The sequence below is a fragment of the Pongo abelii genome, chromosome 17 (assembly GCF_028885655.2).
Source record: "Pongo abelii isolate AG06213 chromosome 17, NHGRI_mPonAbe1-v2.0_pri, whole genome shotgun sequence".
In the NCBI taxonomy this organism is placed as follows: domain Eukaryota; kingdom Metazoa; phylum Chordata; class Mammalia; order Primates; family Hominidae; genus Pongo; species Pongo abelii.
Window position 1 is genome coordinate 48,996,950 of NC_072002.2, and position 26,030 is coordinate 49,022,979.

Here is a 26,030-nt window from a genome sequence, read left to right on the forward strand (position 1 = left end):
AAAACAGTTGACTGGATACCCAACTGAACTGATATTGACAGGCAGGCCATCATATTATTTCTTAAGTGTTCCTGAATGTCAGCAGGTCTTCGGCTTTGTGGCGTGAAAAATTCTACATTAATTGCTGAAGGTATATATTTTTTTCCTATTGACAGCTATTTTGTCCAAATATTGTTCTCTCTGCTTTATCTTACTTTAACCTAAGTGATAAGGTACAACTTTTTATCCACTTCTATTGACGAAATATCAAGAATAAAACCGAATTCTCTGCTACTATCTTATACTTCTCAAATATCGTCTTGCTGTCTTGTTAAATTTTATCAGAGATAAGTATTAAAGTAGGCAACTGAAAAGTGAGGCACAGCAGTGGCCTATATGGATACCCAGAACTGTGAAGTACACACATGTTTCTGCAATCACTGGGCTGTGATTTGATGGAAACGAATTATAAATGCACAACCCCTTTTGAGATTAGATTAATTTCCCTGATTATTTGTCCAAAGATTAAAAAACTTCACAGAAATGAGGTTGCTGCCCAGCTTAGGAGCTGATGCAGCCAGTCTCAATGGCACTTTCCTTGGGGCCCAGAATCCCTAATGGGAGAGGCCTGCCTGACCGTGTGATCTTGCCCTTCCGCAAAGGTGCCACACTGGATGTGAACAACTAAGATGTCACAGCCACAGCCCCTTTATCCTAGGGGCTTGAAGAAATAAGCTATGCCCTTAGTAGGAAGTAAAGACCTTCCTGCCTCTCATATTGTGCTGTGTGTCGACAAAAATAAGTCCTTAAAATAGAGAGGATGCCTAAGCATCCAGTAGCACTAATTCTGTTTCCACCTTTTAAGTGTCCAAAAAGGCCCATTTGCCAGCCATCCTCTCCCTGACTCTGACTTAATTAATATCCTTGTGTCTGGGGTGATTCTGGGTTTAGTCCAAGGGCCATGATTCCAAATCCATTTTGCTACAACTTTCTAAGCCACTTTGACGTTCTTAGGCTGATAACTAATAATCTGGTGAAATTATTTGAATAAGTTTATACTGCCACTCTGTACAGGAACCAGATGTGAAAACATGAGCTTCGTGTTTGCTAACTGTTCCACCATCAATCATTTATTCAAACAAGCATTTAGTGATGATTGCTATTCATCATTAAAGATTATGTGCTAGAGATGATGAAGAAACAAGCAATAAGTCCCTGCCCAGAGTTGCACATATTCTTATAAAGGGATAAGAAAATTCATGGTAATTTTAAATGATAACAGGTGCTGCAACGAAAGACCTGCAAGAGCAGTGTGGCAGGACTAAGGACTGGAATACAGAGAGGGTCTAACAGCACAGCTGGGAGGTGCAGGAAGGAATTCACATGGTATATAGAGTTGGAGGAAGCTTCAAAAGGGAAATTAGACTTACCTTGTTCAACTTCAGAGGTCTTCATGGGACCTGTGGTAAAATTACACAATAGAATTAGGACTCAGAGGAACTCGGACCACCTACCAGGGTTCCTCAACCTGGGTACTATCAACATTTTGGACTGTTCATTATTTGGCTGGGGGTTGGGGGTAGTAGTCCTATGAATTTTCAGATGTTCAGCAGCATCCTGACCTGTACCTACTAGATGCCAGTTGCACGTACCCACCCTGCACAACCAAAAAAAATTGTCATATGTCCCCTGGGGGCAAAATCACCCTGATTGAGAACCACTGGACAAAAGTCATACCCTCAAAAGAAGTCCTGGAGAGCACCTTTTTATTCCTCCTTTTAATATTTAGGCTACCCATTCTTGAATAATAATGAAAATAGCTAAAATTTCTGCTTGGATTCCTTATATTTTTAGGGTGAATAAAATAATCATGAATTCTTCAGATTGTGATGATGAGATTATTTTTAATATGGTGCAAGTTCACGAGGGTAAGAGAAAGGAAATTGAGCCAAATATTTATAAGAAAAAGAAGACAAATTTTAAAATAAGAAAACGTAATAGGATTTTTCTTTTACTACATTCTTGCTAGTTAATCTTGTATTTCATCCTACCTTGTTTATTCTAAGGTATATATAAATAAAATCATCATCTAGAAGCTTTAATCTGACTTGCAAATATTTGTGCGAAAGAAAAATCCAAACTTCTTAGATTCAAATTTGGTGACAACCAAAAATATACATTCATTCATACATTTGTTTGTTCATGCAATAAATATTACCGTAGGCATACTGTGTGCCAGCCACCATTCTAAGCATCAGGTCCCTTTGTGGAGCTATATTCTTGTGTGAAGAGACAATGAATAAATAATACATCAGGTAAGGGCAGTACAGGGGAATATATCAAAATAAACAATAGAGAGTGAGGAAAGTGCTATTTATGGTAGGAACATCAATCCAAGCATACATAGGAATAATAACATGAATGTTAACTCTTCTCCAGTCTAATATTTGGCTAGGTCCCATAGAATCTGGGCTGAGAGGACCACATATCCCAACTTGTAATAAACGTGTATGTTTTACCAAATTCTGCCACTACAAATGATTATTGAGCCTCTATTTAAATTGATATCATTGGTATGAAGATCACTACCTTTTTAGATGGCCCATTCTGTTTTTGTGTCCTCCAATTTGAGGGGGTCCTCTTATTAAGCAAAAATGTGACTCCTGCAACTTCCATCTAACCTATATGCCTAAAATGCAGCACCCAAAATAAATGAAATACTTCTTTCTTTTATGGTACCCTGTGGTAAGACACTGGTTCCTAGCTCCAACACAGATCCTGGCTGAAAGCTTTTCTGGGAGCTTAGTAAAGAATACAGTATTTTTATTTTATACCGTAATACTAAATTTTAATTTCTAGTCACAAGTTAGCCAACCTAGAATTTAAGTTAGCTGACCTGTAATTTAAGTAAGAATTTAAAGAGAGAAGGGGCCAGGCACGGTGGTTCATGCCTGTAATCCCAGCATGTTGGGAGGCTGAGGCAGGCGGATTGTTTGAGCTCAGATGTTCGAGACCAGCCTGGGCAACATAGCAAAATCTCATCTCTACAAAAAACACAAAAATTAGCTGAGTGTGGTGCTGAGCACCTGTAGTCCCAGCTACTCAGGAGGCTGAGATGGGAAGATTGCTTGAGCCTGGGGAGTCTGAGGCTGCAGTGAGCCACGATCATGCCACTGCACTCAGTATGGGTGAGAGAGCAAGACCTTGTCTCAAAGAGAGAGGGAGAGAATGGAGAAAGGTAACATTTTTATTCCCACCCAATGTTCATGTGACAATTTTGCTTTGCAAGTGTCCAGTAGGCTGCAGGAAGAGTAGAGTAGGATTGATGCCTTTAATTCACTAGCAGCTTGGGAGGCTTCCACCCTCAGGTGAAAGAAAGAGTAGAAAGAATTGAGGGTATTCAGCTCTGCATACTCTGGAGTTGCCATGCAGGATAGAAGCCAAGAATGGTACGGATGGATCTGCCTCCACATTAGACAACTAACTTCTTTTAATCACTATCTGTGATATATGGGGTGAAATGAGGCCACTTCTTAGTGGAAGAGGAACAGCAGAATTCAAAGCTGGCTTGTGATCTGTAGACCACCCAAGGTACAACTTTTATTAATCGTAGATCCTGGTCAAGATGTCAACCTGGACCACCCATTGGGTACTTTAACACAGTGTCTCTATCTGAGCATTGTTTAGACTCCCTCCAAATCTACTGCAGTCTGGAGTAACCCATTGGACCTGGACAAAAAAAAAGAAATATGCAAGTCATCCTTCCAAAAATTGTCAGGTACAGGAGCAACAACCAACAGCCAAATCCTAAGAGGTCCCTAGGACAATACCAAGTGATTTCTTGAGTGATTCTACATTGCCAGATAGAGCTGGATATAAGTTTATCTCACTTTATTATATACATAGATATAGCCTAAGGTGAAAATATAATACTTTAGATTGTATGCGATTTTCATTTATTTCCAGGTGCTGTGGCTTAGATAGCTGTGTTCATGAGGAGAAATATTTTTAATATATAACTTATCCTCAGATACATAGGTCTAATCTACTCCAACTCCAATTTTTTTTAAAAAAGCATGTACTTTAAGAAACAAAAAATATCTGAAAGTACTACTATTGTAATAATACATTTAATTCAAAGAATGTCAAACAGATGTATGTGCCTAGAATCATAGCACAGGGAAAGACTGTTGGGTCTGAATGTCACAGAACAGTGGTTAATTGTGTAGTGAAAGTCTCTTTATATCCTATTAAATTGTATTAGGTCATTCTCACACTACTGTAAAGAACTGCCCATGACTTGGTAATTTATAAAGGAAAGAAGTATAATTGACTCAGTTCCAAATGGCTGGTGAGGCCTCAGGAAACTTACAATCATGGTGAAAGTGGAAGCAAACACATCCTTCTTCATGTGGCAGGAGGAGAGAGAAGTGCCGAGCAAAGGGGGAAAAGCCCCTATACTATCACATGAACAGCATGCGGATAACAGCCGCCACGAGTCAATTATCTCCTATTGGGCCCCTCCCATGATATGTGGGGATTATGAGAACTACAAGTCAAAGTGGGGACACAGCAAAACCATATCATAAGTAAACCTCACGTAATAATGCACATGTCTGAGAACTTAGATAAGAGGAAGGGGAAGATTTTGTTATGGAATTTTCTTTAGTACCTCAAATCATAGGAAGCCTGAACGCAGTTATGAAAGCTGAAATAATTATTGTGTTCATTTTAGATAACCTGGGTTGGGAGAGGAAAGCATGGGGTGGGAGTCAGAAGCAGAAGGCACCCATCACCCCGCAAAGGTGCAGAGCTGGGTTCCTTCCATCCCTTCCCTTTCCACCTCCACTGCCACCAGATGCCTTGTCCCTTTTACTTTACTGTGTCCCTCCTCCCCACACTTTTCCTTCATCTTAACATTAGATTTCCTAAGCTTCAAATTTTTGCTGTTTCAAGCCATCTGGCACCTGGGATAGTAACACCCAGCCTGTGTGTTCACAGGGAGAAGCAAGGAAGAAAGGGTGAGGAGGAAGAGAACACTGGGGAGGACTGGCTGAGGGGAGATGATGAGTGGAGTGCCTGGGTCACTCCCAGGCATAGGGTCAGGGATCTTGGGCATTGGGGCGGGCAGTCTAGAGCTTGTCTCTTTCAGTTCTCATTTGGAAATTTTCTCAGAAGGCAAAAGCTTATAAAATCATTCAGCTTAGTTAAGAAAAATTAACAGCCAATCTTGTGAAATATTTACAATTTATATGTTATTACTACACAACATAATTATATGGATTATTAAGCAACATTAGGTTGCCTTTGTAGTCCACCTTGTTGTAGTCACCTCTTACAGGGTATCTACTTATGACTGCTGAAGCTCAATCCATCAGAGGAAATGTTAGTCTGAGGACTCTGATCTTAGCAGTATTTTACTTGGCTTTAGTAAAAATTATGTCAATAAACTATCCCAGAAAACTATCTACTTGGAAAAAAAAGAAGATTTCATGTTTTCCCATTTCTGGTTTTTCAGTCAACTAAATCCATAGAGCTATATCAGGAACCCAATGTTCCAGGAAACTCTTTATCATTAACCAGCTTTTAAATCTTGGATGATCACTTCATCCTTCTGGGACTCACTGTCCTCATCTGTGAAATGACTTCTACCATAAATGTCTATTATTATAAATATTTCTTATACTAAATGAAAAGCAAGGTTCTAAATTACATATGTTATTAATAGAGGATAAGGGGATTTATAAAATATCGTATGTTCTAGATCTGCCAATTCTGGCTTCCTGTTTGTGTAATAAATATAGAAGTGTGAATTGCTTAGCTAAATAAAAGTCTACTTTCTCATTGCAGATAAATAGGATTTACCAATCCTTGGATGAAGTGCTTGGGAAGTCTTTAAGTGCCATAATCAACTGCCATTTCAAAGAATATAGATGGTTTTGAAAAGTTCATGCTGTCCCTTCATTGAATTTTAGGTGAGTGTGTTTAAGACAAAGAACTTAAGATGACTATTGAACTGTTTCTCTTTAAAGTGCTCCTCTCGTTTGCCTGAAAAGAAAATGGGTTTAAATATTATCAATGCTGAGGTGGAGCAAGATGGCTAAATAAATATTATCAATGCCTTTCAGTTTCGTACCTTTAGTGAGGTTCCAGACAATGAAAGACTTACTGTCTTTTTGTTTATTTATTGTTATTATTATTATTATCAGAAACCATCTGAACTGTGAGCTATATAACATAAAGATAGTCTTGACCGTCACTTCCCGGTTTCTATTAAGCAAATGCCATAATACTTCATTCTATTCTAAAGGTTATATAATTTGTAAAATATAAAATGTATTTAATATCAGAGTAATAAACCAGAATGAGAGAAAATTTTTGATGTCCATAAACTGAATGAAAATTTGATGGTGATAATAGTGGTTTAATCACTAACAAATCTGTGTTTGAGATAGGGATAGCATTTTAGATGTGCTTGTTGGGAGATTTTGCTTAGAATTAAAAGTAGGGCATGGTTAAGGGCAGGTGTGCTAAATTTTTAAAGTGCTGTGTACAATTAAGCACAACACACACACACTCACATTAAGCTTTGTTTTGTCTGGCCATGAAATGAATGAATAAATATATTTTACATCATCATATGTGATCACCCTTCCATGTTAGAAAAGAGAAGAGCCTAAAATTGGTGGTTTAATATTAGTCTGATATATGCTATTGCCATTTTTCAGCAGAATAGAGGGGAATGGAGAAAGTGAGTGGTGGTCATATTGAGGATATTGTGTGGCTTTCCACCTCCTCCTAAGTCTGGTTTTCAAAGTGTGGCTTTATTATGTACTTTGAAGAAAGGTGATCTTCAGAACACCAGCATATACCTATGTGTACAATTCCAATAAAATAATGCAGCTGACAGAGCATTGGCCATTGGCTAAATCTAATCTGAAAGGTAGAGATGCTTCCTTAATACTTTTGATTAACTTCAAAATGATGGCAAATAATGCTTTCATAAACTTACGGGTGTATAAATTTGGTTTATTGAGATTGGATTTAGAACTAAAATGGTAATTCTATTTATTTACAAGATGTGTGTTGAATGCAATTCCCAGTAGCTAAACTTGGTGCCCATCAAAAATACCAGTAAATCAATTTGCCTAGTGTAACAGTTACTCTAGAAGAAAAAAATGAAAATGAAAAAATTATTTTCTGAATCCTTTATTTTCCACTTGTGCCCATCTGTGCCTGTTACCTTCAGGGCCATTCCTTGCCCTGCCCTGCCTCTCTTTATTCCACAGGGACTGACCCTATGGGCTGTATTTTCCAGCCAGAGCCTCCCCTCCCCTCCTACACCTTACCTCCATCTTCTTCCAGTGACCTTGAACCCTGAACCTCATTAACACTACCTCTTCCCTTTTGTCCCTTGAGAATCATGAGTGATAGTGCCTTTGGCTTCCTGAGGCTGCTGATCTTCAATTTGATCCACCATTCCCAATTTAGCTTCTCAATTCCTTCATCTTTATAACCATTTCCTTGTATTAAAATTCATCATTTTAAATACTTAGAATGTTTTCTTTTTTCTTGGTTGAATCCTAACTAATCCATCAATACTTCATTAATTTCTTCCAAAATTATTGGAAGAAAATGAACATGGATTACTTGCTTCTTAAGAAAACAAATGATTCCTAGGAAATTAAATTTAAATGTAAAGTTGGGCAGGGTGTTTTTTACTTTTAAAATACTTTATACTAAGACATTGAGATATAATATACATACAAAGAGGTCACAAGTAAGTGTACATCTCAATGAATTTTCACAAAGTGTATACTTCCCATCAGATCAAGAAGTAGATTACCAATGCCCCCAGAAGTCCTGCTCATGTGACCTTCCAGTCATTCCTCCCACAGAGGAAACCATCATCATGGCTTTTATGAACATTAACTAATTTTGCCTATTCTAGAACTTTATCTAATGGAATCATACAGTTGTCATTTATTTATTAATTTAGTAAAATTTATTTGAGAGCAATTTAGGTCACCCAAAAATTGAGTAGAAAGTACAGTTTTTATATATCCCCTTACACACCACACACACACACACCCCCCACACACACACCCCCCACACACACACCCCCCACACACACACCCTATGGGCATCCTCCACCAGAATGGTATATTTGTTACTACCAATGAACCTACATTAACCCATCATCACCTGAAGTCCACAGTTTACATTAGGGTACATTCTTGGTGTTGTGCATTCTATGGGCTTTGACAAATGCATAAATGACATGTATCCACCACTGTGGTATCATACAGAATAGTTTCACTGCCCTAACAATCCTCTGTGCTCTGCCTATTCATCCCTCCCCTGAACCTCACCCCTCATCTTTTTACTGGCTCCATAGCTTTACCTTTTCCGAAATGTCATATAGTTGAAATCATACAGTGTGTAGCCTTTTCAGGTTGGCCTCTTTCACTCAGTAATATGCATTTAAGTCTCCTTCATGGCTTTTCATGGCTTGATAGTTCATTTTGTTTTAGTGTTGAATAATATTCCACTGCCTGGATGTACCACATTTAATTTATCTATTAACCTATCAGAGGACATTTTTGTTGCTTCCATGTTTTGGAAATTATGAATAAAGCTGCTATAAACATCATAGGTAGGTTTTTGTGTGGACACAAATTTTTAACTCATTTGGATAAGTATTTTAGGTTGGTGCAAAAGTAATTGCGGTTTTGCCATTACTTTCTGATTTAATTACTTTTGCACCAACCTAATATCAAGGAATGTGATTGCTGGATCATAGGGTAAAAATATGTTTAGTTTTGTAAGGAACTGCCAAACTGTCTTCCAAGGTAATTGTATCATTTTGCATTTCCACCAGCAACAAATAAGTGTCCTGTTGCTCCATATCCTCTCCAGCATTTGATGTCAGTGTTTTAGAATTAGGTCATTCTAATAGGTGTATACTTCTGATTTTAATTAGCAGTTGCCTAATGATGTTGAACATCTTTTCATATGCTTACTTTCTATCTTTGTATCTTCTTTGGTGAGGTGTCTATTCCTATCTTTGGCCCATTTTTTAATTGGGTTGTTTTCTTATTGTTGAGTGTTAAAAGTTCTTTGTATATTATGGCTAATAATCCTTTATCACATGTGTCTTTTGAAAATAAGTTCTCTTATCTCTGTCTTCCCTTATCATTCTCGTGAAGGTTTGTTTTTTAAAAAACTGAAAAAAAATTAAACAATATATTTAAAGCCATATCCTCAGCCATACAATATTGTAACATTAATTTGTTGCTGTTAACACAGTTATTGTCAAGTTTCCCATTTTGCATATCAAATTAATGGGAAGATTTTTAAATTTTCTGATATATCCCAAGTATTATTTTTATTTTTTAAATATCCACACTTCACAAAGTTTACTATGTACAGTATAAGAACTTCTTAGTCTCATTCCAACATTCACATTTAAATCAGCCTCATTCCAGCATTCACATTTAAATCTAAAGCTTTTGATTTACTTTATTTTGGTTCTTTTCACCTACAGTTGAGAGATCTGACCTCTCTCTTTTAGTAATGGTTGTTTGCTACTTGAAGGTGCCTTATGATCTGAACATTTCAAATTTCCTGTGATAAATACTGGATGTATTGGAAAGCAATGTGATCAGGATCCCAGTGTCTGTCTTTCTTGATAACTAATCAATTCACTCTGTCTCAACAATTCCATTCATTCTAAAGAGATTCCTTGGTATTAAAGTCGCTTTTCACTTAATCATTTTGGTACTTCACTTAGTTATTTTAAATGGAAGGGCCTTGCTATTTTCATTTCCTTCTCATTTATTTATGTAGACATGTTCCTTTTCAATCTTTTCTCAGAGGTCATCTTGACTGCTCATCTGTCCATTTTAATGTACTGTGGTTGGACTCTAAAGGACATGGTGTTCCTTCTACCAACAATTTTCATCTGTTCAACCAATGTCAATGTTGAACCTGCAATGCCTAATTTAGAATCCATTCAGACAATGTGCAGATGCCATCATGAGCAGAATTTCTAAAACTCCTTTATCATCCTAAAGCTGGGAGACACAGGTATGAGGAGCTTTATGATATAGTTTAAGACAATGAATAACTAATGTTGCCAATACGAGTCTTCCCCTTATTTGATACAGCTCTAAAAATTCTAATCATTAACATTTTTCTCCAGCTTATGGAAATGAGATTTTATAAAATTATAATTTAAAAAAGTACCCTTGGGAATAAAAATGCACCCATTAATTATATATACTACATAATATGTAAATCTAATGAATTAGCAAGGAAGAGACCTGTGAAACAATGGTACAAACATTCAGCATTGGAATTTGGGGTACACATATGTGGGAAATGATCTCACCAACTTTATGATGTTGCCTGTTGGGTCAAGGGAAACACCTGACATCAAAGATAACTCAGGCTGAACGGATCTTAATGTCACGTTGGGAGAGAGGGATGGGAAGAATGGAGGTATTAGTCCTTACAATAATGAACAACATTGTGATGGGAGATTTATATATATATATATACTTCAGGTTCTGGGATACATATGCAGAACATACAAGTTTGCTACATAGGCATACAGGTGCCATGGTGCTTTGCTGCGCCCATCAACCTTTCATCTACATTAGGTATTTCTCCTAATGCTATCCCTCCCCTTGCCCCCCATCCCCCGACAGGCCCTGGTGTGTGATGTTCCCCTCCCTGTGCCCATATGTTCTCATTGTTCAACTCCCACTTATGAGTGAGAACATGTGGTCTTTGGTTTTCTGTTCCTGTGTTAGTTTCCTGAGAATGATAGTTTCCAGCTTCATCCATATTCCTGCAAAAGACATGAACTCGTTCTTTTTTTGGCTACATATTATTCATGGTGTATATGTGTCACATTTGCTTTATCCAGTCTAACATTTATGGGCATTTGGGTTGGTTCCAAGCCTTTGCTTTTGTGAATAGTGCTGCAATAAACATGCGTGTGCATGTATCTTTATAGTAGAATGATTTATAATCCTTTGGGTATATACCCAGTAATAGGATTGCTAGCTCAAATGGTATTTCTGGTTCTAGATCCTTGAGGAATCGCCACACTGTCTTCCACAATGGTTGAACTAATTTACACTCCCACCAATAGTATAAAAGCATTCCTATTTCTCCACATCCTCTCCAGCATCTGTTGTTTCCTGACTTTTCAATGATCGCCATTCTAACTGGCGTGAGATGGTATCTCATTGTGGTTTTGATTTGCATTTCTCTAATGACCAGTGATGATGAGCTTCTTTTCATATGTTTTTTGGCCGCATAAATGTCTTCTTTTGAAAAATGTCTGTTCATATCACTTGCCCACTTTTTGATGGGGTTGCTTTTTCCTTGTAAATTTGTTTAAGTTCCTTGTAGATTCTGAATATTAGCCCTTTGTCAGATGGATAGATTGCAAAAATTTTCTCCCATTCTGTAGGTTGCCTGTTCACTCTGGTGGTAGTTTCTTTTACTGTGCAGAAGCTCTTTAATTAGATCCCATTTGTGAATTTTGGCTTTTGTTGCCATTGCTTTTGGTGTTTTAGTCATGAAGTCTTTGCCCATGCCTATGTCCTAAATGGTTTTGCCTAGATTTTCTTCTTGGGTTTTTATGATTTTAGGTCTTACATTTAAGTCTTTAATCCATGTTGAGTTAATTTTTGTATGAGATGTAAGGAAAGGGTCCAGTTTCAGCTTTCTGCATATGGCTAGCCAGTTTTCCCAACACCATTTATTAAATAGGGAATGTTTTCCCCATTCCTTGTCTGTGTCAGGTTTGTCAAAGATCAGATGGTTGTAGTTGTGTGGCATTATTTCTGAGGGCTCTGTTCTGTTCCACTGGTCTATATATCTGTTTTGGTGCCAGTACCATGCTGTCTTGGTTACTGTAGCCTTGTAGTATAGTTTAAGTTAGGTACTGTGATGCCTCCAGCTTTGTTCTTTTGGCTTAGGATTGTCTTGGCTATACAGGCTCTTTTTTCTTTCCATATGAAATTGAAAGTAGTTTTTTCTAATTCTGTGGAGAAAGTCAATGGTAGCTTGATGCAAATGGCATTGAATCTGTAAATTACTTTGGGCAGTATGGCCATTTTCACGATATTGATTCTTCCTATCCATGAGCATGGAATGTTTTTCCATTTGTTTGTGTCACCTCTTCTTTCCTTGAGCAGTGGTTTGTAGTTCTCCTTGAAGAGGTCTTTCACATCCCTCGTAAGTTGTATTCCTAGGTATTTTATTCTCTTTGTAGCAATTGTGAATGGGAGTTTGCTCATGATTTGGCTCTCTGTTTGTCTATTACTGGTGTATAGGAATGCCTGTGATTTTTGCACGTTGGTTTTGTATCCTGACACTTTGCTGAATTTGCTTATCAGCTTAATGAGGTTTTGGGCTGAGATAATGGGGTTTCCTAAATATACAATCATGTCATCTGCAAACAGAGATAATTTGACTTCCTCTCTTCCTATTTGAATACTCTTCATTTCTTTCTCTTACCTGATTGCCCTGGCCAGGACTTCCAATACTGTGTTGAATAGGAGTGGTGAGAGAGGGCATCCTTGTCTTGTGCTGGTTTTCAAAGGGAATGCTTCCGGCTTTTGCCCATTCAGTATGATTTTGGCTGTGGGTTTGTCATAAATAGCTCTTACTATTTTGAGATATGTTCCATCAATACCTACTTTATTGAGTGTTTTTAGCATGAAGGGGTGTTGAATTTTACTGAAGGCCTTTTCTGCATCTATTGAGATAATCATGTGGTTTGTCATTGATTCTGTTTGTGATGGATTACGTTTATTGATTTGTGTATGTTGAACCAGCCTTGCATCCCAGGATGAAGCCGACTTGATTGTGGTAGATAATCTTTTTGATATGCTGCTGGATTCAGTTTGCCAGTATGTTATTGAGGATTTTCGCATCAATGTCCATCAGGGATATTGGCCTGAAATTTTCTTTTTTTGTTGTGTCTCTGCCAGGTTTTGGTATCAAGGTGATTCTGGCCTCATAGAATGAGTTAGGGTGGAGTCCCTCTTTTTCTTTTGTTTGGAATTGTTTCAGAAGGAATGGTACCAGCTCCTCTTTGTACCTCTGGTAGAATTTGGCTATGAATCCGTCTAGTCCTGGGTTTTTGTTGTTGGTGGTGGTGGTAGACTATTAATTACTGCCTCAATTTCAGAACTTGTTATTGGTCTATTCAGGGATTCAACTTCTTGATTTAGTCTCGGGAGGGTGTATGTGTCCAAGAATTTATCCATTTCTCCTAGATTTTCTAGTTTATTTGCATAGAGGTGTTTATAGTATTCTCTGATCGTAGTTTGTCTTTCTGTGGGATCAGTGGTGATCTCCCCTTTATCATTTTTATTGTGTCTATTTGATTCTTCTCTCTTTTCCTCTTTATTTGTCTGGTAGCCATCTATCTATTTTGTTAGTCTTTTCAAAAAACCAGCTCCTGGATTCGTTGATTTTTTGAAGGGTTTTTCATGTCTCTATCTCCTTCAGTTCTGTTCCGATCTTAGTTATTTCTTGTCTTCTGCTAACTTTTGAATTTGTTTGCTCTTGCTTCTCTAGTTCTTTTAATTGTGATGTTAGGGTGTCGATTTTAGCTCTGTCCTGCTTTCTCCTGTGGGCATTTAGTGCTATAAATTTCCCTCTAAACACTGTATAGCTGTGTCCCAGAGATTCTGATACATTCTGTCTTTCTTCTCATTGGTTTCAAAGAACATCTTTATTTCTGTCTTAATTTTGTTATTTACCCAGTAGTCATTCAGGAGCAGGTTGTTCAGTTTCCATGTAGTTATGCAGTTTTGAGTGTGTTTCTTAATCCTGAGTTCTAATTTGATTGCACTGTGGTCTGAGAGACTGTTTGTTATGATTTCCATTCTTTTGCATTTGCTGAGGAGTGTTTTGCTTCCAATTATGTGGTCGATTTTAGAATAAGTGCTATGTGGTGCTGAGAAGAATGTATATTCTGTTGATTTGGGGTGGAGAGTTCTGCAGATGTCTATTAGATCTGCCTGGTCCAGAGCTGAGTTCAAGTTCTGAATATCCTTGTTAATCTTCTGTCTTGTTGATCTAATATTGATAGTAGGGTGTTAAAGTCTCCCATTATTACTGTGTGGGCGTATAGGTCTCTTTGTAAGTCTCTAAGAACTTTCTTTATGAATCTGGGTGCTCCTGTATTGGGTGCATATATATTTAGGATACTTAGCTCTTCTTGTTGCATTTATCCCTTTAACATTATGTAATGCCCTTCTTTGTCTTTTTTGATCTTTGTTGGTTTAAAGTCTGTTTTATCAGAGACTAGGATTGCAACTTCTGCTTTTTTTTCTTCTTCTTCTCTCTGTTTGCTTAGTAAGTCTTCCTCCATCCCTTTATTTTGAGCTTATGTGTATCTTTGCACATGAGATGGGTCTCCTGAATACAGCACACTGATGGATCTTGACTCTTTATCCGATTTGCCAATCTGTGCCTTTTCATTGGGGCATTTAGCCCATTTACATTTAAGGTTAATATTGTTATGTGTGAATTCGATCCGTCATTATGATGCTAGCTGATTATTTTGCCTATTAGTTGATGAAGTTTCTTCATAGTGTGGATGGTCTTTACAATTTGGTTTATTTTTGCAGTGGCTGGTACTGGTTTTTCCCTTCCGTATTTAGTACTTCCTTCAGGAGCTCTCATAAGGCAGGCCTGATGGTGACAAAATCCCTTAGTATTTGCTTGTCTGTAAAGGATTTTATTTCTCCTTCACTTATAAAGCTTAGTTTGGCTGGATATGAAATTCTGGGTTGAAAATTATTTTCTGTAAGAATGTTGAATATTGGCCCCCACTCTCTTCTGGCTTGTAGCGTTTCTGCTGAGAGATCCGCTGTTAGTCTGATGGGCTTCCCTTTGTGGGTAACGCGACCTTTCTCTCTGGCTGCCCTTAACATTTTTTCCTTCATTTCAACCTTGGTGAATCTGACAATTATGTGTCTTGGGGTTGCAGTTCTTGAGGAGTATCTTTGTGGTGTTTTCTGTGTTTCCTGAATTTAAATGTTGGCCTGTCTTGCTACGTTGAGGAAGTTCTCCTGAATAATATCCTGAAGTGTGTTTTCTAACTTAGTTCCATTCTCCCCATCACTTTCAGGTACACCAGTCAAACGTAGGTTTTGTCTTTTCACATAGTCCCATATTTCTTGGAGGCTTTGTTTGTTCCTTTTCATTCTTTTTTCTCTAATCTTGTCTTCATGCTTTATTTCATTAAGTTGATCTTCAGTCCCTGATATCCTTTATTCTGCTTGATCGATTCAGCTATTGATACTTGTATATGCTTCACAAAGTTCTCGTGCTGTGTTTTTCACCTCCATCAAGTCATTTATGTTCTTCTCTAAACTGGTTATTCTAGTTAGCAATTCCTCTAACCTTCTATCAAGGTTCTTAGCTTCCTTGCATTGGGTTAGAACATGTTCCTTTACCTCAGAGGAGTTTGTTATTACCCACCTTCTGAAGCCTATTTCTGCCAATTAGTCAAACTCATTCTCCATCCAGTTTTGTTCTGGCGAGGAATTGTGATCCTTTAGAGAAGAGGCGTTCTGGTTTTTGGAATTTTCAGCCTTTTTGCACTGGTTTTTCCTCATCTTCATGGATTTATCTACTTTTGGTCTTTGCTGTTGGTGACCTTCAGATGGAGTTTTTGCGTGGTCATTTTTTTTGTTGTTGTTGATGTTGATGCTATTGCTTTCTGATTGTTTTCCTTCTAATAGTCAGGCTCCTCTGCTGCAGGTCTGCTGGAGTTTGCTGGAGGTCCACTCCAGACCCTGTTTGCCTAGGTATCACCAGTGAAGGCTGCAGAACAGCAAAGATTGCTGCCTGCTCCTTCCTCTGGAAGCTTCATCCCAGAAGGGCACCTGCCAGATGCCAGCCAGAGCTCTTCTGTGTGAGGTATCTATCGACCCCTGCTGGGAGGTGTCTCCCCATCAGGAGGCATGGGTGTCAGGAACCCACTTGAGGAGGCAGTCTGTCCCTTAGCAGAGCTCGAGCGCTGTGCTGGGAGATCCACTGCTCTCTGCAGAGCTGGCAGGCAGAAATGTTTAAGTTTTCTGAAGCTGTGCCCACAGCTACCCCTTCCCCCAAGTGCTCTGTTCCAGGGAGATGGGAGTTTTATCTATAAGCCCCTGACTGGGGCTACTGCCTTTCTTTCAGAGATGCCCTGCCCAGAGAGGATGAATCTAGAGAGGCAGTCTGGCTACAGTGGCTTTGAGGTGTTGTGGTGGGCCCTGCCCAGTCTGAACTCCCGGTGGCTTTGTTTACACTGTGAGAGGAAAACCACCTACTCAAGCCTCAGTAATGGTGGAAGCCCCTCCCTCCACCAAACTTGAGAGTCACAGATCGACTTCAGACTGCTGTGCTGACAGTGAGAATTTCAAGCCAGTGGATCTTAGCTTGCTGGGTTTCTTTGCGGCGGGATCTGTTGAGCAAGACCACTTGGCTCCCTGGCTTCAGCCCCCTTCCCAGGGGAGTGAACAGCTCTGTCTCACTGGCATTCCAGGCACCACTGCGGTACAAAAAGAAAACTCCTGCAGCTAGCTTGGTGTCTTCCCAAATGGCCGCCTCGTTTTGTGCTTGAAACCCAGGGCCCTTGTGGCATAGGCACCCAAGAGCATCTCCTGGTCTGCAGGTTGCAAAGACCATGGGAAAAGGGTAGTAACTTGGCCAGATAGCACCCTCCCTCATGGCAAGGTCCTTTGTGGCTTCCCTTGGCTAGGGGAGGGAGTTCCCCGACCTCTTGCATTTCCCGGGTGAGGCAATGCCCCACCCTGCTTCGGCTGGCCCTCTGTGGGCTGTAGCCACTGTCTAACCAGTCCCATTGAGAAGAACTGGGTACCTCAGTTGGAAATGCAGAAATCACCCACCCGTTGTGTTGGTCTCACTGGGAGCTGCAGACTGGAGCTGTTCCTATTCAGCCATCTTGCCACAATGGGAGGTTTTAAATAACTTGTTCTCAAGTAATTCAGATAGGTGATTTTAATTATGATGTCATCTCAAGTACTTCTGTTGAACCACAGAGTATGATGTGAGAAAACCCAAATGTGTTTAAATGCAGAAATCATCTTTTATCCATCTTTGTATCCCTGGAAACTTGACACAGTGCTTGGCACACTGTTAATACTTTCTAAATAAATGGCTGGTGATTAAGGGCAAAGGCACAAAGCAATGCTGGCTAATGCTTACTGAGTTCTTATTTTATGCAAGAAATTGTTCTATATTCTCCCTTTCATGTCTAAACAACCCTATAACATAGGCACTATTATTAGCTCCTTTTTTAAGGATTAGGAAACTCGGGTTCACAGAAGTTAAATAATCTGCCTGAGGTTAAGTCAGTTGAAGGTGAAAATTCAAGTCCAGATAGTCTGGCTTCAGGGCCTGAGCTCCTAATTATGATGCTCCACTGCCTCTTAGGTAAAATAATCACCAAGTAATTTTGAAACACAGGAGCAACATTTTGTATTATTTAAAAACATTCTGTCACTTCATATAGCACACCTATATTAACAGACCTGCAAAAATCATGAACACTCACTTTGAACAGAAATTACCTCTTTTCTGTATTCTTCCTCCCCTTTCCTTTTAAAACATGACTGACTAAACTAACTTTCTAACTTATGTTCAGATCTCATCATTTTCATTCTTCAGTGATTTGTTCTATCTCAAATATCCCATTGCTCCTTTTACAAGATTGCTTAAGGATGTGTAATTTTGAGCAAGTTACTTAACCTCTGTGAGCGTCAGTTGACCAAGCTGAAAAGATAAGTCTATTTCACTTCAAGGACTAGGAAACAATACCTATAAAACAAAGCACAGTGGAGTTCCTGATGCATTGCATGTGTGAAGCGAGCAGTTGAAAATGTCATCCAAGTACTCTCATCCACTTTGGTTTCAAAGCCAGCATTGACTGCCCCATCCAAAGAAAATCTGTGTCCTGTATTCCTTAGCATGTCATAATACTGGTACAATGGACCTCTTGGGTCTCACTGCCTACCTTTGCTTCCCATCAGCTGATCTTTGCTAATATAGGGATATTTTGCCTTTCCTAAGACATGCTCTTTGTTCCTTTACTTTTGCACATGCTGATTCTTCTGCCTAGACGCTCCTCCCATCCACACCCCTCCCTAAATCCCCTTCATCCTCATGCCCTCATGTACTCTTACATAACTTGCAATATGCTAGTCATCTTTCAATATCCAGCACAGCTGTTGCTGTTACCATTTCACTAAAATCACTGATGAACTTCTCATGGGTCATAGTTATGTGTCCTATCTTTGAATGCACATAGACTTTTGGGTTATTTTTTAGGGGATCAGCACCTAATGTAGACAACAAAAAGAAAGTCAACCTTCATTATCAATCACAGCACCATATCTTAACTTCTCATGTTATTTCTCTCTTTTTCTTCTGAATTTTTCATCAAAGACAAATGCCAAGTCTCCTCCTCTTTGAAGTTCCCATACCAAGTTCAGAAGTAGTCTTCCTTTCTGGTTTTGAATGAAGTATGGAGGGTCATATTTTGAGATAAATTTGAGTGCTTTCAGTGTAGTTAAGATCATAACACTTTATCCAGCCATTAGAAGTAAAAGAGAGCTCCGTTCTGGGGAAGGAAACCTCACAGAGGGGGTCTGTGGCACTCTGTGCCAAGCACGAAAGCAGACATTCCATGAACATTATCTTATTTAATCTTCATAATAACCCCACAAATTAGCTATTATTATCCCTGTTATTCAGAGAAAAAAACTAGGGTTCCAGTAGCTTAGCTAACTTGCCAATGTTGTATTTCTGGTAAGTGGCAGAATGAGAATGTTAGATCTTTCCACTGCAGCAAACTGCCACTCTAAAAGAGCTTTCCAATGTAATCCTATAAGAAGAATATGTATGTTAGATAGTGTTAAAATTTTCCATTTAAAACATTTCCCGAGGAGTAAGCTATTTATAACCGCACAGATCTTTACTCATTGGCAAATAAGTTTATGTTTAGGTTGACGCTAAAATTAGCATTATTTCTGTTCAACAAGAGTTTAAAAGATGTAGCACCTTGTGGTTCTGCAAACTACTTATATAAAATCTTCTTTATTGATGTGCACATAAGCCTGGAAATGATGGTATCTAAAGCTGTAGACTGATAGAATTTTAGTGCTAAATGTTATCTAGGATTACCACTGGAAGTAGAGTCTCTTTAAGGCAAGAGTTTCTGTCTCTCTTTCTTTTTTCACCTTAAGAATATTTATGAAATAAATATCTATGACTAATTATAAAAGAATTTCTTTAGAATGCCAAAAAATTTCCTAGACATAGTGATGCTATTAGCACTTCTTAAAGAAGTACATAAACATGTTCTGAAATTTTTATAACACTATTCAAGGGCCATGCATAAGAATAATAATGTATATGAATAAACTCAAAATTAAATTTAATTGCAAAAATCAGCATCCATAGAGAAGGGTTCCTTTGTGAAAAATCGTAAGGATGCATAGGCAGCATTTATACTTATAATGATCATTCATTCATTCGTTCATTCATTTTTTAAACATATATTGCACATCTTCTATGTTCCCTGGCTCTATGTTAGGCACCTGGGAGCCTGAGATAAATAAAGTTTAATTATTTCAAGTAATATCCTAATTATATTTGCCATAGATTATATCATAGAGTCACAGAATATCATAGAATTGAAGCATCAGAAAGGATATTTCATATCATGCAGCCCAGACCTCCTAATTTTTAGTTTGAGGAAATTGAAGACCAGAGAGCTTAAGTACTACCCCAATAATTAGAAGCAAAGCCACAACTCGGACATGTCTGAGTCTCCTCCTACCCAGCTCCTCTCTACTATACAATAAACTAGCTAATATTTCTATATTCTTGAGTTTATTTTCCCCCAAGAGAAGATTCCTGGTCTAAGGAGAGAAGACTGAGAAAATAAAGTTGATTTTTCTTTTAAATATAATAAATAGAAGTATGTTTATGATTCATCAAGTATTAATTGAGAATTAACTAAATATCAGGAACTTTCCTATGAGCTGGTCATATGTGTCAGAAAAACAGAAATGTCTTTCTAGACCACATCCTGCTTGCCATCTTGTGTGCACTGAGTGTGTGTGTGTGTGTGTGTGTGTGTAAAACCCTAGCCTAAAGGCACTAAACTGCCCTTTAATGGGAATATTAAAATAGCCTAGGCAATGGCGAATATAATGTAATGCTAAAAATGGCAACTAAAGTGATTAGAACATATTTATATTTACTTTTTTAAAAAAACGTAAAACAGTGCAATCCTTAAGCACCTTATGTATTACACTGAAAAGATACAGGTATATGTCTTTGGTCTACTACTGTTATATGAATAACTTGTTTTATGACTATTTCCTGTTAAACATTTCAGAAGTGGAAAATAATTTTTTAAAATCTCAGTACATATCTACACTGCTATATCTCTTTGAGTAAGATGAACATACCGTATTTTAGAAAAAAAATGAGAAATCTGTTCACATTCCCATGTTATGTTCCTGATTAGTAATCTTTTGTTTGTTAATTGCCCCTTTACTTCCCTAGAAGAGCTTTGTGGAATGCTATTTACCTTTTCATAAGTATGATTTTTAAAACTATGTTATCACAAGAATGGATGGAGCAATGTTTTTCCATCAAAAACTAGAATTCTGATGGGTTTACAGAAGTTAGTAATAATGTGCTTTAATGTTAGTGCATTCTTAGTAATGACAATTTACTGTTTGAGCTTGTATTTTAGCCATCAACTGATTTTTGTCACTTTCAAAATGCAAATGTTAAGTCTGTACAGAGTTTATTTTAGTGAAATCTTAAACTGTAAATTTGATAGTTTCAAATTAGCAAAGCAGATAAATAATGTAGCTTTCAATTTTGTCTATTTCTAACCATTCTCTAACAGTAGGCTAGAAATTTTACTGCACTTGTGTCTGTGTATAATATGCCTTCAGACTCAGATAAAAACTTGCAGTATTTTTACTTCCAATCCTAGTTGGATAAGTAAGGTGGCTGTCTTTTTTTTTATGAACGGGTTTTTATTATATCATGTCTCCCTAATGTATGTAAACAGCTCTAATGTCACATGATTTCCCTTCCGAAGTTGAATTTCGTCCCAGGGTAGTAGCATCCAGAAAGCATATATTTGGCAGCAAAACAGCACTAGTACATTACAGATAAGGTTACACTCTTCCCATTCAGCCACAGCAAATGAGCCTCTCATCCCCTCAGTTAAACAGGTTCTGGTTTTATACTGAAGCATATTTAGCCTCCCTCAGTTCCTATTCCTCCTGTGTGGTCAAGGGTGCCACTATGAGTAGGACGGAGCATGCCACCACCTGAATCCCTGGCATATTCCCACGGCACTTTGAATTCTCCTTTGGCAAAAAACATTTGCAGACATTAAGTACAGTGGTAAAATTACTCTAGTATAACAACCTTCCCATTCTCTCCTGGATTCTCCCTTCTGTAAGAAGGAGAAGTGCTAGAAGTGAAAGGACCTATGTAGCAGGACTTGTAGATGCCCCCTAAACTCAGCTCTTAACAGGAATTCTTCCATCTGATAATTACACCTTTGAGATTTCCCATATTGTCCAACCCTGGGGCTGTTGTGTGTAAAGTTGTAACTGCAAGCATGAAGGTTTTTCAGTAAAATATTAATCCACCTCCTGAATCCACCTTCTCCCTATTTTGTCTTACCTAATAACAAAGGTAATAGTCTAGCTCAGCTCATGATTGACTTCTCATTAAAATATTCAGATCCTTTTCATACTCATACCTGGGGTTCATGTGTAACATACACAACCTTAATAAGCTGTGGTTGCCTAGTAACCAGTGGAGGCGCTAACCAGTGGAGATGGGTCAGAGAGTCTGAAGAACATAAATAACTGAAACATTGACATTAGTTTCAGCTGGATCACCCAAGCCTTAATTCTGCACTAGCCATCCCAGACATTTCTAATAGGCTGGTGAAACAGTAGCTTTCTCAGAAGTAGCTCATTAAATCATAAAAACAAGAATTAGCATTTAACATAATGTCCTTCTCTCTGGTCTGATAGGAGTTTGGGGAATGACCATGGAAACAACAGGACCAGATCCTAATGCCTTTGAAGTACTTTTTACAGAATACAGAATGAAATATTTGCAAGGACTCAACACTCTCAAACAGCTTTTTCTACGTGTTCCTGATTCTGTTTGCTCCGTTTCATTAGGAAAATTTTTTTTAGCATTTACCCATTCTCTAATATTATTATCTTTTACCTGTTGAGTGGTTAAGGATTCTGAAACATTTTCCCTTGTTTTCAAAGGCTCTTGCTTTAAAAAGCAATGTAGAGACAAAGAAAAATAGAATAAGCAGACTGATAGCAGGATGGTAAAATTAACCCATAACATAAATAATACCTGATAACTTCTGAAGAAAGCACACACAGCTTGAAGCACACCCAGTGCTGTTCCTTATACTGGGACATTTGGCCATATGCTGGGACTTTCAAAGCCCCAGGATAAGATACCCCTGTCTTAAAGTGTGTTACATTTTAAAGGGAAAAGAGAACATTACATTTTTATGAAAACAATAAGAAATACACTATTGACTTGAAAGCAAAATTAGTGTGAATTTTTAAGGGGAAAAATAAGATAGGCTGGGTACGGTGGCTCATGCCTGTAATCCCAGCACTTTGGGAGGCCGAGGCGGGCGGATCACAAGGTCAAGAGATCAAGACCACCCTGGCCAACATGGTGGAACCCCCGTCTCTACTAAAAATACAAAAATTAGCTGGGCCTGGTGGCACATGCCTGTAGTCCCAGCTACTCGGGAGGCTGAGGCAAGAGAATCACTTGAACCCGGGAGGTGGAGATTGCAGTGAGCCAAGATCGAGCCACTGCACTCCAGCCTGGCGACAAAGCGAGACTCCATCTCAAAAAATAAAATAAAATAAAAATAAGGTAAAGGAATCGCAGCATTGGAAAGTAATTCTGTCACCAAACCCACCTCATGTACTGCCATTGCCTCACCTTCCCAGCCCACTGAGTGGGAAATTTGAAGAAGTACAGCTGTACGAGATAGACATTTCACTGTTTGGAAAGAAAGATAATTTTTTTTTATTTAAATGAGAAAAAATGCCACTACTCATAACCAAATAATTTGTTTGTACTCTGCCCTACATATGGGCAGGACAGAAAATTATTAACCACTATTTATTGAGAGCTGTTCAGAGGTCTGCCTACTTTACTCTAAAGCAGTGGTTCTCAACCAGGGGCAGCTTAGCTGTCCAGGGAACATTTAGCAATACTGTAGGCATTTTTGATTGATGCCTGGGAGTGGAAGTGATACTAGCATCTAGTGGGTATAGTCCAGGGATGCTGCTAACAATCTGTGATGCTCAGGGCAGTCCCTAAAAGTAAAGAATGATCTAGCCCAACGTATCAATAGTGCCAATGCTGAGAAATTCTTCTAAAAAGTACTAAGAGCTAAAGTAACTCTGTACCAGGCTCAATATGTGGTATTTTTTTGTTACCATTGAATCCCCACCACCATTCCATTAGGCGGGTATTACTGTTAGCTCCATTTTCAGATGATGAAGTGGAGGCTCAGAAGGTTAACTTGCTCAAGGCCATGGAGTAAACAAGTAGTGGACCCTGAATTCAAAAGCAGATTAGTTTCCACAAGCCAACTCCTGTGAGGTCACTGTGCTTCTTTCTTCAAAAATACCTACATAACTGCCTTCTGTGCTTTCTGAAACTCTTTGTCTCCACAGGGCCCCTATTAAAATGCATGTGTGTCATTCGAGCTGGCTGACAAGATAGTTAATCGTGGCCTATGATTCCATTTCCCGAGTAAATTTACTGGGTTCTAGGGACCTGGACTGGAGAAGAGATGACATTGTTAGAAGGGGAGACAAAAGGTTCCTGAAAAGGGAAATTTCATTTTTAAAAGACCCTCTTTGATGGAGAAGATGGGATTCCAGGACAGGGCTTATAGTGCAGAAAAGGCCTAATTGTGCACCAGGGATTTGATTGTATGAAATAGAGCGAGGCTGTGGTAGCAAGTATTGCAGGAGGATGTGACAACTTCCTTATTCTAAAGGAGAGGACAGGCCGATTCTTCCTGCTAGAGGAACCCATTGGCCCACTTGTGGCCTGCCCTTGAGGGAATCTGAGCTACTGGAAGAGCAAAGAAGGAAGTCAGGCATGGGCACAGAAGAAGCCCAGGAAGTGTTGGTGATCACAAAACAGGAAGGTGACAATCCACTTTAGCCAACACTTGCAGCAAAAGAACCTCATCATCTTCAGCATGTGAAAAGAAAACAGTAACGTTATTTTCAGAGAATGGTTCTGTTCCTTGACTCATCATTCCCTTGACCCACTCCTTCATACGATGCGTCATCTGCTTTTCAATGCTCCTGCTGATGGCCAGCTGCGCTCTATTACCTTTTCGGGCTCTTGTTGGGTCTTGCCTCTCCACTCGTCCTGTGCCCAGTCATACAGAACCATTCGTCATCTCCCTGATGTGTCAACATTGTCTTCTCACCCTGTAGAGTCCCTTTTGTGAGTGAAGAGACCTTTCCCAGAAACTACCTGCATTAGTTTCCTAGAGTTGCTGTCACAAATTACCACAAAGCTTAGTGGCTTCAAACAATAGAAATTTATTCTGTCATAGCTTTGTGGGCAAAAAGTCTGAAATTGAGGTGCTGGCAGGGCCATTCTCCCTATGAAGGTTCTGTGGAAGAATCCCCCATTGCCTCTTCCTAGCTTCTGCGGGTTCCAGTAGTCCTGGCATTCCTTGGCTTGCAGCTGCATCACTGCAATCCCTGCTTCAGTCTTCACATGGCTTCCCCTGTTTGTATGTCTCTTTTTACATTCTCTCCTCTTCTTATACAGATACTAGTTGTCTTAGAACCCTAAGACACAACTCCAAAGAGACACAACTAATAGGATAGATGTACATATAAAGGAGAGTTTATTAAGGAGTATTGACTCACACGATCACAAGGTGAGGTCCCACTATAGGCTGTCTGCAAGCTGAGGAACAAGGAACAAAGCTGAGGAACTTGGAGTCCGATGTTTGAGGTCAGGAAGCATCTAGCATGGGAGAAAGATGTAGGCCAGAAGATTAAAACAGTCTAGTCTTTCCACGTTCTTTTGCCTGCTTTTATTCTGGCCATGCTGGCAGCTGATTAGATTGTGCACACCCAGATTGAGGGTGGGTCTGCCATTCCCAGTCCACTGGCTCAAATGTTAATCTCCTTTGGCAACACACTCACCCAGGAACAATACTTTGCATCCTTCAATCCAATCATATTGACACTCAATACTAATCATCATAACAGTCATTGGATTTAGGGCTCACCACAATCTAGTATGATCTCATTGTGTTGCTTAACTGATTATATCGGAAAAGACTCTATTTCTAAAGGAGATCATAATATGAGTTTGAGATATGAATTTTTGAGGGACACTCCTTGTATTAGTCAGGGTTGTCCAGAGAAACAAAACCAATATGTACTCACATGTGCACACACACACACATATATAAAACCATGTATTATAAGGAATGGGTTCATGTGATTATGGAGTCTGAGAAGTCTCCAGGTGTGCAGTTCAAAGGCCTGGAAACCAAGAATGCTGATGTTGTAAGTTCCAGGCTGAATCCAAAAGCAAGAGAAGACCAGTGCCCCAGCTCAAAGACCATAATGCAGAAAAAGCATACACTCTCTTGCTCAGCCTTTTGTTTTATTCAGACACTGTAATTTTAACAGATTGGATTAGGCCCACTCTCACTGGGGATGGCAATCTGTTTTACTCAGTCTACCAATTCAAATATTAATCTCATCCAGAAATACCCTTGCAAATACACCCAGAATAATGTTTGACCAAATATCTGTGCACCTGGTGACCCAGTCACGTTGACACATAAAATTCACTGTCACACAACTCAAATACACAACCCCCCGCAGACTTTCCCTTGCTGGCAAGCCTGGCAAGGG

At 38.8% G+C, this 26,030-nt stretch overlaps 1 protein-coding gene across 14 annotated transcripts in view; it reads left to right on the forward strand.

The window, feature by feature from the left end:
- The window catches only part of DTNA (dystrobrevin alpha), a 396,061-nt gene that overhangs the window by 179,872 nt on the left and 190,159 nt on the right, over window positions 1-26,030 (forward strand). For 13 of the 14 annotated variants that reach the window (XM_054537800.2, XM_054537804.2, XM_024235844.3 and 10 more), the window contains exon 2: window positions 5,830-5,954. The exons of the other annotated variant lie outside the window; for it this stretch is intronic. The gene's annotated coding sequence lies outside the window, so the exon portion shown is untranslated. The remainder of the gene's footprint in view (window positions 1-5,829; window positions 5,955-26,030) is intronic. 14 annotated transcript variants of the gene reach the window in all.